This window comes from Arachis hypogaea, chromosome 14 (assembly GCF_003086295.3).
Source record: "Arachis hypogaea cultivar Tifrunner chromosome 14, arahy.Tifrunner.gnm2.J5K5, whole genome shotgun sequence".
In the NCBI taxonomy this organism is placed as follows: Eukaryota; Viridiplantae; Streptophyta; class Magnoliopsida; order Fabales; family Fabaceae; genus Arachis; species Arachis hypogaea.
In genome coordinates, this window is record NC_092049.1 from 45760539 (window position 1) to 45773724 (window position 13186).

Below are 13186 nucleotides of genomic sequence, written 5' to 3' on the forward strand. Positions count from 1 at the left end.
AGCTTACATTCCAGTCAGACTCTGAGAAATCATATTGACTTGCTGAGTCAATATTTTACTCTAAGCCAATATGGCATTCAGAGTATCAATCTCAAGAACTCCTTTCTTCTAAGTTGTCCCATTATTCACAGGATTTCTTTCAGAAGTATACATGAACTGATTATTTGCAACCATTTCAATGAGTTCCTGGGCTTTTGCAGGCGTCTTCTTCAGATGAAGAGATCCACCAGCAGAGTGATCCAATGACATCTTGGACAATTCAGACAGACCATCATAGAATATACATAGGATGCTCCATTCTGAAAGCATGTCAGAATGACACCTTCTGATCAATTGCTTGTATCTTTCCCAAGCTTCATAGAGGGATTCACCTTCCTTCTGTATGAAGGTTTGGACTTCCACTCTAAGCTTGCTCAATTTTTGAGGTGGAAAGAATTTGGCCAAGAAAGCATTGACCAACTTTTCCCAAGAGTTCAGGCTTTCTTTAGGTTGTGAGTCCAACCATATCCTAGCTCTGTCTCTTACAGCAAAGGGGAAAAGCATAAGTCTGTAGACCTCAGGATTAACCCCATTGGTCTTAACAGTGTCACAGATTTGCAAGAATTCAGCTAAAAACTGATGAGGATCTTCCAATGGAAGTCCATGAAACTTGCAATTCTGCTGCATTAGAGAAACTAATTGAGGCTTAAGCTCAAAATTGTTTGCTCCAATTGCAGGAATTAAGATGTTTCTTCCATAGATGTCAGAAGTAAGTGCAGTAAAGTCACCAAGCATCTTCCTTGCATCTCCACCATTGTTGTTATTTTCGGCTGCCATGTCTTCTTCTTTTTCGAAAATTTTTGTTAGGTCCTCTCCAAAGTTTTGTGCTTTAGCTTCTCTTAGCTTCCTCTTCAGAGTCCTTTCAGGTTCAGGATCAGCTTCAACAAGAATATTCTTATCCTTGTTCCTACTCATATAAAAAAGAAGAGAACAGAAAAAAATAGGAATCCTCCCTGTCACAGTATAAAGATTCCTTTATGTGAGTAGAAGAATAGAAGAATAGAATGAAGAAGGGAGAAGAAAGAGAATTCAAATACAGAGAGAGGGAGAGGGTTCGAATTATAAGTAGAGGAGAAGTGTTAGTAAATAAATAAAATAAATAAAAAGAGATGAGAGAGAGAGGATGTATTCAAATTTTTAATTTAAAAGAGAAGAAAAATATTTTTGCTTTTATTTAAATTATTAGTTAGAATTCGAAATAAAAGTAATATGAAAACTAAATAAATTAATTAATTAAAAAGATATTTGAAAAAGTTGTTAGTTGGTTTTCAAAAATTAGAGGTAGAGAAATAGTAAACTTTTAAAATCAAACAAAAAGTCAAGTAGTTAATTGAAAAAGATTTGAAAATCAATTTTGAAAAGATAAGAAGTTAGAAAAAGATTTTGAAATTAAATTTTAAAAAAGATATGATTGAAATTTATTTTGAAAAAGATTTGAAAAGGAAATCAAAAAGATTTGATTTTTGAAATTAAAATTGATTACTTGACTAACAAGAAACTAAAAGATATGATTCTAGAATTTTAAAGATTGATCCTTTCTTAATAGGCAAGTAACAACTTGAAATTTTTGAATCAAAACATTAATTGTTAGTGATAAATTCGAAAATATGAAGTAGAAATAAGAAAAAGATTTTGAAAATTAATTTTAAAATTTTCGAAAAACATGAAAGAAAATTGAAAAAGATTTGATTTAAAAAAAAATAAAAAAGATAGGATTTTTAAATTCAAATTTTGACTTGACTAATAAGAAACAACTAAATTTTAAAAATTTTTGACTCAATCAATCCAAAAATTTCGAAATTTATTTAAAAGAATAAGGGAAAGATTTTTTTTTATTTTTGAATTTTTAATGAGGAGAGAGAAAAATAACTAAATGACACAAAACATAAAAATTCAAGATCAAAACAAATAATGCATGAAAGAACACTTTGAATGTCAAAATGAACACCAAGAACACTTTGAAGATCATGATGAACATCAAGAACATATTTTTGAAAATTTTTAAGAAAAGAAAGACATGCAAGACACCAAACTTAGAAATTTTTAAACTTTAGACATTAATAATTCAAAAATACACAAGAAAAATAAGAAAAGACACAAAACAAGAAAAATTAAAGATCAAATAAGGAAAATCATCAAGAACAATTTGAAGATCAAGAAAGAACACATGATGAATTTTCAAAAATTTAAAGAAAATTAAAAGCATGCAATTGACACCAAACTTAAAATTTGACACAATACTCAAACAAGAAACACAAAATTTTTTGGTTTTTATGGTTCTATTAAATTTTTTTTTGTATTTTTTGAAATTATTTTAAAAAAAGAAAATAAAGAAATTCAAAATTCTTAATAAGAATTCCAGGAATCATGCAATGTTAGTCTAAAGCTTCGGTCAGACATGGCTAAATAGCCAGCCAAGTTTTATGTGAAAGCTTCGGTCCAAAAGATTAGACATGGCCAAATGGCTAGCCAAGCTTCAGCAGAGAATTACATACAACAGCCAAATTGATGGGAATCAAAAAGCTCCTTCAATGATAAGTGAAAGTCTCAGTCCAAAAAAAATAGACATGGCTTAGCAGCCAGCAGGCCTCACATATCATCTGAAACTCTAGAATTCATTCTTAAAAATTCTGAAGAACAAATATATTTTTTGAATTTTTTTTCGAAAATAACAAAAAATAAAAAGCTTAAACATAAAATAAAATTACCTAATCTAAGCAACAAGATGAACCGTCAGTTGTCCAAACTTGAACAATCCCCGGCAACGGCGCCAAAAACTTGGTAGTGGGAAATCGTGATTTACACTTTTCACATCTCCACAAAACTAACCAGCAAGTGCACTGGGTCGTCCAAGTAATAAACCTTACGTGAGTAAGAGTCGATCCCACGGAGATTGTCGGCTTGAAGCAAGATATGGTCATCTTGTAAATCTCAGTCAGGTGGATTCAAATGGTTATGAGGTTTTGATAATTAAAATATAAATAAAACATAAAATAAAATAAAGTTACTTATGTAATTTATTGGTAGGAATTTCAGATAAGCGTCTGCAGATGCTTTGTTGCTTCTGAACCTCTGCTTTCCTATTGCCTTCTTCCAACCATGCATGCTCCCTTCCATGGCAAGCTGTAAGATCCTCTCAGTGAAAATGGTCCTCTACGGTTTCTGCACGGCTAATCAACTGTTGGATTTCTCGTCTCGGATAAAAAATACCACGTAGAGCTACCGCATGGCTAATCATCTCTCGGTTCCAGCTAGCATTGGGATAGAATCCATTGATCCTTTTGCACACTGTCACTGCGCCCAACATTCGCAGGTTTGAAGCTCGTCACAATCATTCCTTCCCAGATCCTACTCGGAATACCACAGACAAGGTTTAGACTTTCCAGATCCCAGGAATGCTGTCAATGTTTCTAGCCTATACCACGAAGATACTAATCTCACGGACTCGGTCCGTGTATTAGTTATCCAAGAGAATATACTCCAGCTGTCGTCCAATGACTCTATTGAACATCATGTAGACCGCTTTGTGGTTGTCAGGCACGCGGATCTTGGCTAAGCGAGTAACGAAGATTGGGTGACTGTCACGGGTCACCCCTTCATTCTAACTTAACTGAATTAAGTACGAGAGTATATCTTGGAGAAGAAGTAGGAGTGAATTGAGAGAAAAACAATAGTAATTGCATTTATTCATGAAGAACAGCAGAGCTCCACACCTTAATCTATGGGGTGTAGAAACTCCACCGTAGAAAATATATAAGTGAAAATAGTCTAGGCATGGCCGTGAGGCCAGCCTCCAAACGTGTACAATGGTCTATGATATCATGTCAAAGATGAAAACTGGATTTAAAATAAGTCTCTAAAAGTAGTTTTTATACTAAACTAGTAACTATGGTTTACAGAAAATGAGTAACTAAGTGCAGATAGTGCAGAAATCCACTTCCGGGGGCCCACTTGGTGTGTGCTTGGGCTGAGCATTGAAGCATTTTCGTGCATAGGCTGTTCTTGGAGTTAAAGACCAACTTGGGTGCCAGTTTGGGCGTTTAACTCCAATTCTAGTGCCAGTTTGGGTGTTTTACGCCAGAAAATTTTAGGCTGGCTTTGGACGCCAGTTTGGGCCATCAAATCTCGAGCAAAGTATGAGCTATTATATATTTCTGGAAAGCCCAGGATATCTACTTTCCAACACAATTAAGAACGCGCCAATTGAGCTTCTGAAGCTCCAGAAAATCCACTTCGACTGCAGGAGGGTCAGAATCCAACAGCATCTGCAGTCCTTTTTCAGCCTCTGAATCAGATTTTTGCTCAGGTCCCTCAATTTCAGCCAGAAAATACCTGAAATCACAGAAAAATACACAAACTCATAGTAAAGTCCAGAAATGTGATTTTTGAATAAAAACTAATAAAAATATAATAAAAAGTAACTAAGACATACTAAAAACTATGTAAAAACAATGCCAAAAAGGGTATAAATTATCCGCTCATCACCTGGTTTCTTCTAAATTTCAATTTTTTATTTCTAAGGCATTCCTCCAGCTTTCAAAACCTTATTTTCTCTTGTTTAAATCCTGGTAGGTGGATCTTGGGTAATAAAGTATAGTAAGAGCTGTAAGAAAGGTTACTTGTGGATGAAGTAAGGTATAAATTAGTGACGAATCATGACTAATGATGATTATATAAGTTTGTTTATGATGATGGTGGAAGTGTTGTTTATGTTATGAGCCGGATGACTGTATATGATAATGAATTATGGCTGGTTATGGATTATGTTATTGATGACCGGATTTCACTCACTATATAATGAATCCGTTCTTTGGCAAGGGCACCAAATTATCGTCAAGTAATAACTCACTTTGAGTGAGGTCGAATCCCACAGAGATTGATTGATTGAGCAACTTTAGTTAATGGGTGAATTTAGTCAAGCTTATCAATAGAAATTATCGAGTGCAGAATTCTTAGATAGCAGAAATGGAAATGACTCAAAATTAAAGGAAAGCAATAAGGTGCAGAAAAATAAATAACAGAATTGTAAAGTGCTGAAACATAAATGACTGAATTGTAAATGGAGAATGGGTAATAGCAGAAATTAAGAAAGCTATGAAGAATAGGGAAGATTAGAATAGGGAAGATTCATTGGGATTAGGAGATGTTGCTCTCTTTGGATTAAATCCAGATCATCTCATCTTCAATCATGTAACTCATTGACCTCTTGGCAATCATGAGTGATTGAGTTCCAATTCCTTGGTAACCCAATCTCCCCAATCTTGATAATCAGCCAATTCCTTGGTCTAATTGCTCATGAAGAGAGATATGCTTGGTCCCTGATTATACCACACATCATCATAGATCCAAATAATGGGTGGATTTCATGTCACCATAACCAATCCTAAAACCCATATTTACTCAAGTGTGAGAAAGGATTTCAAGCATAGTTTCATGTTTCCTTTTCTAAGGTTCCCATGAAACCTAATTTTCATTCAACCTTTTTTCCAAGATAATTGCACACTAAGCATGAAGAACGAAATTCCTTCTAGCAAATCAAAGAGAAGATGAAGAGAAGAAGAAATTTACTATCATTAATCCATCAAGTGCAACAGAGCTGCCTCCCCCAGTGAGAGGAAGTTTAGCTACTCATAGCTAGAGAAAAGTACAAGAGATGGAAGAAGATGAAGTGAAGTGTAAAAGTAAAACTAAAGCTAAAACTACCAACCAACTTTCTAACCCCTTTTCCAGTAATCTTAGGGGGTATTTATACTACTCCTATCACTAGAAAAGGAAAATTACAAAAAGAGAAATAAAATTACAATTGAAAAGAAAAGGAAAACTCTAATAAAATGAACCGTGTACCTGGCGTGTGACTGGCGTTTAAGCGGCGTGCCACACCTAACTCCTCAGCTTGGCTTGGCGTGCCACACTTGGCTTCCAAGTGGCATGCCCTTCTCATGCAGCTAGCTTGGCATGCCATACCTTCGAGCTCAAGTGGCATGCCCATTGTGGTTTTTCCTACCCTCCTTTTTGGAAATTAGAACTGGTGTGGCATGCGCATGTCTAGCGTGCCATGCCCTCAATAAAACATGATCAGTCTCCTCTGGAGACTTGAACTAGCGTGGCACGCCCAGGTCTGGTGTGTCACGCACGCCCTTAGTGAAATCTTCATCCTTCTTCTCTGGAATGTTGAACTGGCGTGCCAAGCCCTTGATAGGGACTTCATTCTCCTTTCTGGTCAACTACACTGGCATGCCACGCCTAGGTCTCAAGTGGCACGCCCTTGGTGCGAGTAAGGTTGGCGGGCCATGATTCAATCATATGATGGCACGCCCATTATCCTTTTTCCTTGGCATGCCACGCCTTAAGTCCCAAGTGGCACGCCCATTGATCCTCTTCTGGCTTGTGCTGGAGTTCCACACCTTTGATCTCAAGTGGCACGCCCATGGTGGGAGCTACATCCTTCCTCTCTGGATTAGTGAACTGGCGTGCCACGCCTTCGAACTCAAGTGGCACGTCCAGGGTATGAAACAGGTTGGCATGCCACGCCTTGGAGCTCAAGTGGCACGCCCCTTATGATATTGGGCTCTTTCAAGCTTGGCGTGCCACACCTAGGACTCAAGTGGCACACCCATCCATTCTTTGACTTGGTGTGCCACGCCTCAAGCCTCAAGTGGCACGCCCTTGTTGGTGCTTCCTCTATGCTCCTCTGTTCAAATGCCATGGCGTGCCACGCCTTCGACCTCAAGTGGCACGCCCCTTATGGATGATGGAGTTGGCGTGCCACGCCCAGCCTGGTGTGCCACACCCCTTGTGGGTCTTCACTAATGCTCTCTGGAATTTATAGTTGGCATGCTACGCCTGGCCCTGGCATGCCATGCCCATACTGAAGCTTTGTTGTCCCTTCTCTAGAGTTTATAATTGGCATTCCACGCCTGTCCTTGGTGTGCCACGCCTCTTATGCTTCATCTCCTTGGCGTGCCACGCATTCGTTCTCAAGTGGCACGCCCATTGTATTTCTTTCACTTTGCTCTCTGAACTTGATAGCTAGCGTGCCATGCCCATCAGCTGGCGTGCCACGCCCACTCAATTTGTTGGCATTTACACCAAGTGGCACGCCCAGAACACATGCCCAGCTTCTCTTTCTTGTTTCCTTCTTCTTTTGATGCTATTTTCACCTGAAATTCAAACAAAACTTATTTCAAAGCAATGTACCATAAAATTCATTTTTTAGTTCATGAAATTACATTAGTTGAATGAGATTTCACTATTTCTATGGTCCATTTAGATAAGAGAAGAGGTAGATGATGTAAGTCATCGCAACACCAAACTTAAGTTTTGCTTGTCCCCAAGCAAATCAATGTGAATTGTTCTTAATGGATTGAGACTAGACCCTTACAAGAGTGTGTTCACAATTAAAGATAAGGGGTAAGTATCAACTCATGCATGAACCTTATTATTTTCATATTACAATGAACTCTTAGACCCTTGAGGATTCTTTTTAAGTGCTTGCCTTCAGAGCCCGTTCTATTGATTGTCACCTTGAAGTAGTAAGATTTGTTATTGTTTTTCTTTTCTTTTCATTCCTCTTTTGTTTCCTTGATTGACCACAACTCTAAGTATTTTTCCTCAAGACGACCCTTTAGGTTAAGCTTTCAATTAGCACTCCCAAACCAGTTGGTTTTAGGGTACTAGGTGTTGAAACACCCTTAAGAATTTACTTGCTCAGGTCTCTCTTCTTGAAACATCTTCACCACAAGCATCTACTAGGATCTTGGCTCGTTGAGCTATTTGTTTCTTTCTTCTATCCTAGTAGTTGATGCTCAAAGCCTTGGGTCTTTTGCTTACTACTTCTTGGTTTTATGGATATTCAAGGGTCATCCTTAGCTTTTACTTGTTTTATCCTCTATGTCTAATTGTTCATCATGGTGTATTCACTTCCAGAATTTCATTCATGATTACACACTTTGTTCCTTATCTCTAAATTTTAAATTATCTCACTTGGGTCTTAGTCTCTTGCTCTTGTTTTTGCAATAATTCATCATTGATTTTTATGGTAACTAACTACTTTTGATGTGATGTAAACTTGATCAAAAAGACATTTTCTTTCTCAAATTAAAAAAAAAATAGAATTCAAAAGGACTCATAGAAAGACTCTAAGACATAAGAAAACTAAACAATAACCAACATATTAATGCAAACTACTAAGCAGAAATTTAGAAGATAGAATTCAACCATGGGACCCAACAACCTTGTATTCTTTGAGCAGCTTCAATGCATAGGCCCTTTTCCCTTTATCCTTTTTCTTTGAGGAGGACTCATCACCATCCTTCTTCTTGGATGCTCCTTCTTGTGCAAGGGTGTCTCTTGGCTTCCAAAAGCCTTGCCTCCTCATATAAGTTCATTCATCCTCTTTGTGCTTGGCTAGTATCTCATCTTGCCTAGCACTCAGCTCTTCCATACCTTGCATGAATGTTGGATAACCGGGGTTCAAGGTGGCCACGGCATTACACAAGTGATTCAGCTTCGCTTGTGTGTTTATATCATACTGCCTCCTTAAAGTGGTTCTAGTCTCAAAAAGATGCCTAAATTCAGCAAGGTTCCTCTGCTGCTGATAAACCCCATTTTTAGGGTTTATCTTTTGCTTAATTTAGTAGATTCTATCCATTATTCTCACACTTATGCACATAAATTGCATGTTTTACATTTTCCTTCCTAATTTTGTACTATGATTGAAAACATGCTTCTTTGGCCTTAAATTCCCAATTATTAATCCTCTCTTATTACCATTCGATATTGTGATATGTGTGTTAAGTGTTTTCAGGGTTTATAGGGTAGGAATGGCTTAGCGGATGGAAAGGAAGCATGAAAAAGTGGAAGGATTACAAAAAATTGAAGGAATTGTTAAGCTGTCAACCCTGACCTCTTCGTACTAAATTGACCATAACTTGAGCTACAGAGGTCCAAATGAGGTGGTTTCAGTTGCGTTGGAAAGCTAACATCCGGGGCTTTAAAATGATATGCAACTTTCTATGGTTGCAATGGAGTTAGGCAATGCATACACGTGACGTGTGCCACATGCAAAAATTATAGAAGATGCTGTGGGTGATTGATGAGCGGATAATTTATACGCTTTTTGACATTGTTTTTAGTATGTTTTTAGTAGGATCTAGTTACTTTTAGGGATGTTTTTAATAGATTTTGTGTTAAATTCACATTTCTGGACTTTACTATGAGTTGTGTGTTTTTCTGTGATTTCAGGAATTTTCTGGCTGAAATTGAGGGACTTGAGCAGAAATCAGCTTCAGAGGTTGAAAAAGGACTGCTGATGCTGTTGGATTCTGACCTCCCTGCACTCCAAGTGGATTTTCTGGAGCTCCAGAACTCGAAATGGTGCGCTTCCAATTGCGTTAGAAAGTAGACATCCAGGGGTTTCCAGCAATATATAATAGTACATACTTTGGCCAAGAATTGACGACATAAACTGGCGTTCAACGCCAGCTTTCTACCCAAATCTGGCGGCCAGCGCCAGAAAAGGATCCAAAACCAGAGTTGAACGCCCAAACTGGCACAAAAATTGGCGTTCAACTCCACAATTGGCCTCTGCACGTGCAACACTTAAGCTCAGCCCAAACACACACCAAGTGGGCCCCGGAAGTGGATTTATACATCAAATACTTACTCATGTAAACCCTAGTAGCTAGTTTATTATAAATAGGACATCTTACTATTGTATTAGACATCTTTGGATTACCTTATGATCCTTTGATCACGTTTTAGGGGGCTGGCCATCTCAGCCATGCTTGGACCTTCACTTATGTATTTTTAACGGTAGAGTTTCTACACTCCATAGATTAAGGTGTGGAGCTCTGCTGTTCCTCAAAGATTAATGCAAGTACTACTGTTTTCTATTCAATTCATCTTATTTCGCTTCTAAGATATCCATTCGCACCCAAGAACGTGATGAAGGTGATGATTATGTGTGATGCTCATCACCATCTCCCCTATGAACGCGTGCCTGACAAACACTTCTGTTCTACATGAAATAAGCTAGAATGAATATCTCTTAGATCTCCTAACAGGAATCTTCGTGGCGTAAGCTAGAATGATGGCGGCATTCAAGAGAATCCGGAAGGTCTAAACCTTGTCTGTGGTATTCTGAGTAGGATTCAATGATTGAATGACTGTGACGAGCTTCAAACTCGCGAGTGCTGGGCGTTAGTGACAGACGCAAAAGGAGGGTGAATCCTATTCCAGCATGATCGAGAACCGATAGATGAATAGCCGTGCCGTGATAGGGTGCGTGAGCATATGATTCACTGAGAGGAGGGGATGTAGCCACTGACAACGGTGATGCCCTTGCATACAGCCAGCCATGGAAAGGAGTAGGACCGATTGGAGGAAGATAGCAGGAAAGCAGAGGTTCAGAGGAACGAAAAGCATCTCCATTCGCTTATCTGAAATTCTTACCAATGATTTACATAAGTATCTCTATCCCTATTTTACTATATAATATTCGAAAACACCATTATCACTTTATATCCGCCTGACTGAGATTTACAAGGTGACCATAGCTTGCTTCATACCAACAATCTCCGTGGGATTCGACCCTTACTCACGTAAGGTATTACTTGGACGACCCAGTGCACTTGCTGGTTAGTTGTATCGAAGTTGTGACAATTATGAATTAAGATCAAAGCACCAAGCTTTGGAGCCATTACCAGGGATTGTTCGAGCCTGGAGATCACAATTTCGTGCACCAAGTTTTTGGCGCCGTTGTCGGGGATTGTTCGAGTTTGGACAACTGACGGTTCATCTTGTTGCTCAGATTAGGTAATTTTCTTTTTGTCTTGTTTTCAAAAAATTTTTCAAAAATCTTTCAAAAATTCTTCCTTTGTTTTCAAAAAAAAAAAAATTTTTAAATAAAAATGTTTTCAAAAATATATTTTCCTTTCAGAATTTTTAAGAATGAATTCTAGTGTTTCATGGAGCATGTTGAAGCCTGGCTGGCTGTAAAGCCATGTCTCAATCCTTATACCCAAGAGAAGAGCTTCTTTATCTTTCTTAGCCAATTGGCTGTTGAATGTAAGGAATGTCAAGCGTGTCATGTCTGAGTTACATACTAAAGCTTGGCTGGCTATTGAGCCATGCCTGACCCTTTGATTGGAGCTTTAGAGCATAAGATTCCTAGAATTCATATTGAAAATTTTGGAATCCTTATTTTTCTTTTCCAAAATAGTTTTTCGAAAATAAAAAAAAAATCCAAAAAAATTAGAAAATCATAAAAATCAAAAATATTTTTATGTTTCTTGTCTTGAGTCATGTTATAAGTTTGGTGTCTTTTGCATATGCATCTTGCATTTTTCGAAAATATCATGCATTCATGGTGTTCTTCATGATCTTCAAGTTGTTCTTGGTAAGTCTTCTTGTTTGATCTTGATGATTTTTTGTTGTGTCTTTTCATGTTTATCATATGCATTCTTGAATTCTTAGTGCATAAGCATTAAAGAATTCTAAGTTTGGTGTCTTGCATGTTTTCTTTGCATTAAAAATTTTTCAAGAATATGTTCTTGATGTTCATCATGATCTTCATAGTGTTTTTGGTGTTCATCTTGACATTCATAGCATTCTTGCATGCATCACATGTTTTGATCTAAAAATTTCATGCATTGCATAATTTTCATGTTTTTCATAAAAGTTTCAAAAATCAAAAAAAAAAATATCTTTCCCTTTTTCTCTCATCAAATTCGAAAATTTGAGTTGACTTTTTCAAAAATTTTTAAAAATCAAGTTGTTTCTTATGAGTCAAATCAAATTTTCAAATTGAAAATCTTATCTTTTTCAAAATCTTTTTCAAAAATCAAATCTTTTTCAAAATTCTTAGTTATTTTCGAAAATTCCAAAAATCTTTTTCAAAAATCTTTTTCTTATTTTTATACCAAATTTTCGAAAATAACAATAACAATTAATGTTTTGATTCAAAAATTTGAAGTTTGTAACTTGCTTGTTAAGAAAGATTCAAACTTTAAGTTCTAGAATCATATCTTGTGATTTCTTATGAATCAAGTCATTAATTGAGGTTTTAAAATTCAAATCTTTTTCAAAACTAATTTCAATCATATCTTTTCAAAAATATCTTCTTATCTTATCTTTTTCAAAAATATCTTTTCAAAATATCTTCTCTAACTTCCCAACTTCTTATCTTTTCAAATTTGTTTCAACTAACTAACTAACTTTTTGTTTGTTTCTTAACTTTTTCAGAACTACCTAACTAACTCTCTCTCTCTCTAATTTTCGAAAATATCTTCCCTCTTTTTCAAAAATTTCTTTTTTTTATTAATTAATTATTTTTATTTTTAATTTTAAAAATTTTTCGAAAAAAAAAAATTTACTAACCTTTTTCAAAAACTATTTTCGAAAATCACTAACTCTTTTTCAAAAACTGTTTTCGAAAATTCACTTCCCCCTTTCATCTTCTTCTATTTGTTTATTGATATACTAACATCTTTCCTTCAACTCTCCAAAAATCCGAACCCCCTCTCTCTCTGAGTTCAGATTTTCTTCCCTTCCTTTCTTCTACTAACCCAAGGATCCCTATACGGTGGTATAAAGGATCCATATTATTATTTTTTCTGTGCCTTCTTCTTTGTCATATGAGCAGGAGCAAGGACAAGAATATTCTTGTTGAAGCAGATCCAGAACCTGAAAGGACTCTGAATTACAACTAACCAGTAAGCACCTGTTAGGAATTTTCAAACAAGAAGAGGAGATGGCAGCCGAAAATAATAATAATGCAAGGAGGATGCTTGGTGACTTTACTGCACCTAATTCCAATTTACATGGAAGAAGCATCTCCATTCCTGCCATTGGAGCAAACAAATTTGAGTTGAAACCTCAATTAGTTTCTCTGATGCAGCAGAACTGCAAGTTTCATGGACTTCCATCTGAAGATCCTTTTCAGTTCTTAACTGAATTCTTGCAGATATGTGATACTGTTAAGACTAATGGAGTAGATCCTGAAGTCTACAGGCTCATGCTTTTCCCTTTTGCTGTAAGAGACAGAGCTAGATTATGGTTGGATTCTCAACCCAAAGACAGCCTGAACTCTTGGGATAAGCTGGTCACGGCTTTCTTAGCCAAGTACTTTCCTCCTCAAAAGCTGAGC

At 36.7% G+C, this 13186-nt stretch overlaps 1 non-coding gene across 1 annotated transcript; it reads left to right on the top strand.

Annotated features, from left to right (window-relative positions):
* Positions 1 to 307: 307 nt before the first annotated feature.
* Positions 308 to 411, top strand: LOC112746111 (small nucleolar RNA R71). The gene has a single exon (XR_003174009.1). It is a non-coding gene; the product is annotated as a small nucleolar RNA R71 (small nucleolar RNA).
* The last annotated feature ends 12775 nt before the right edge of the window (positions 412 to 13186 follow it).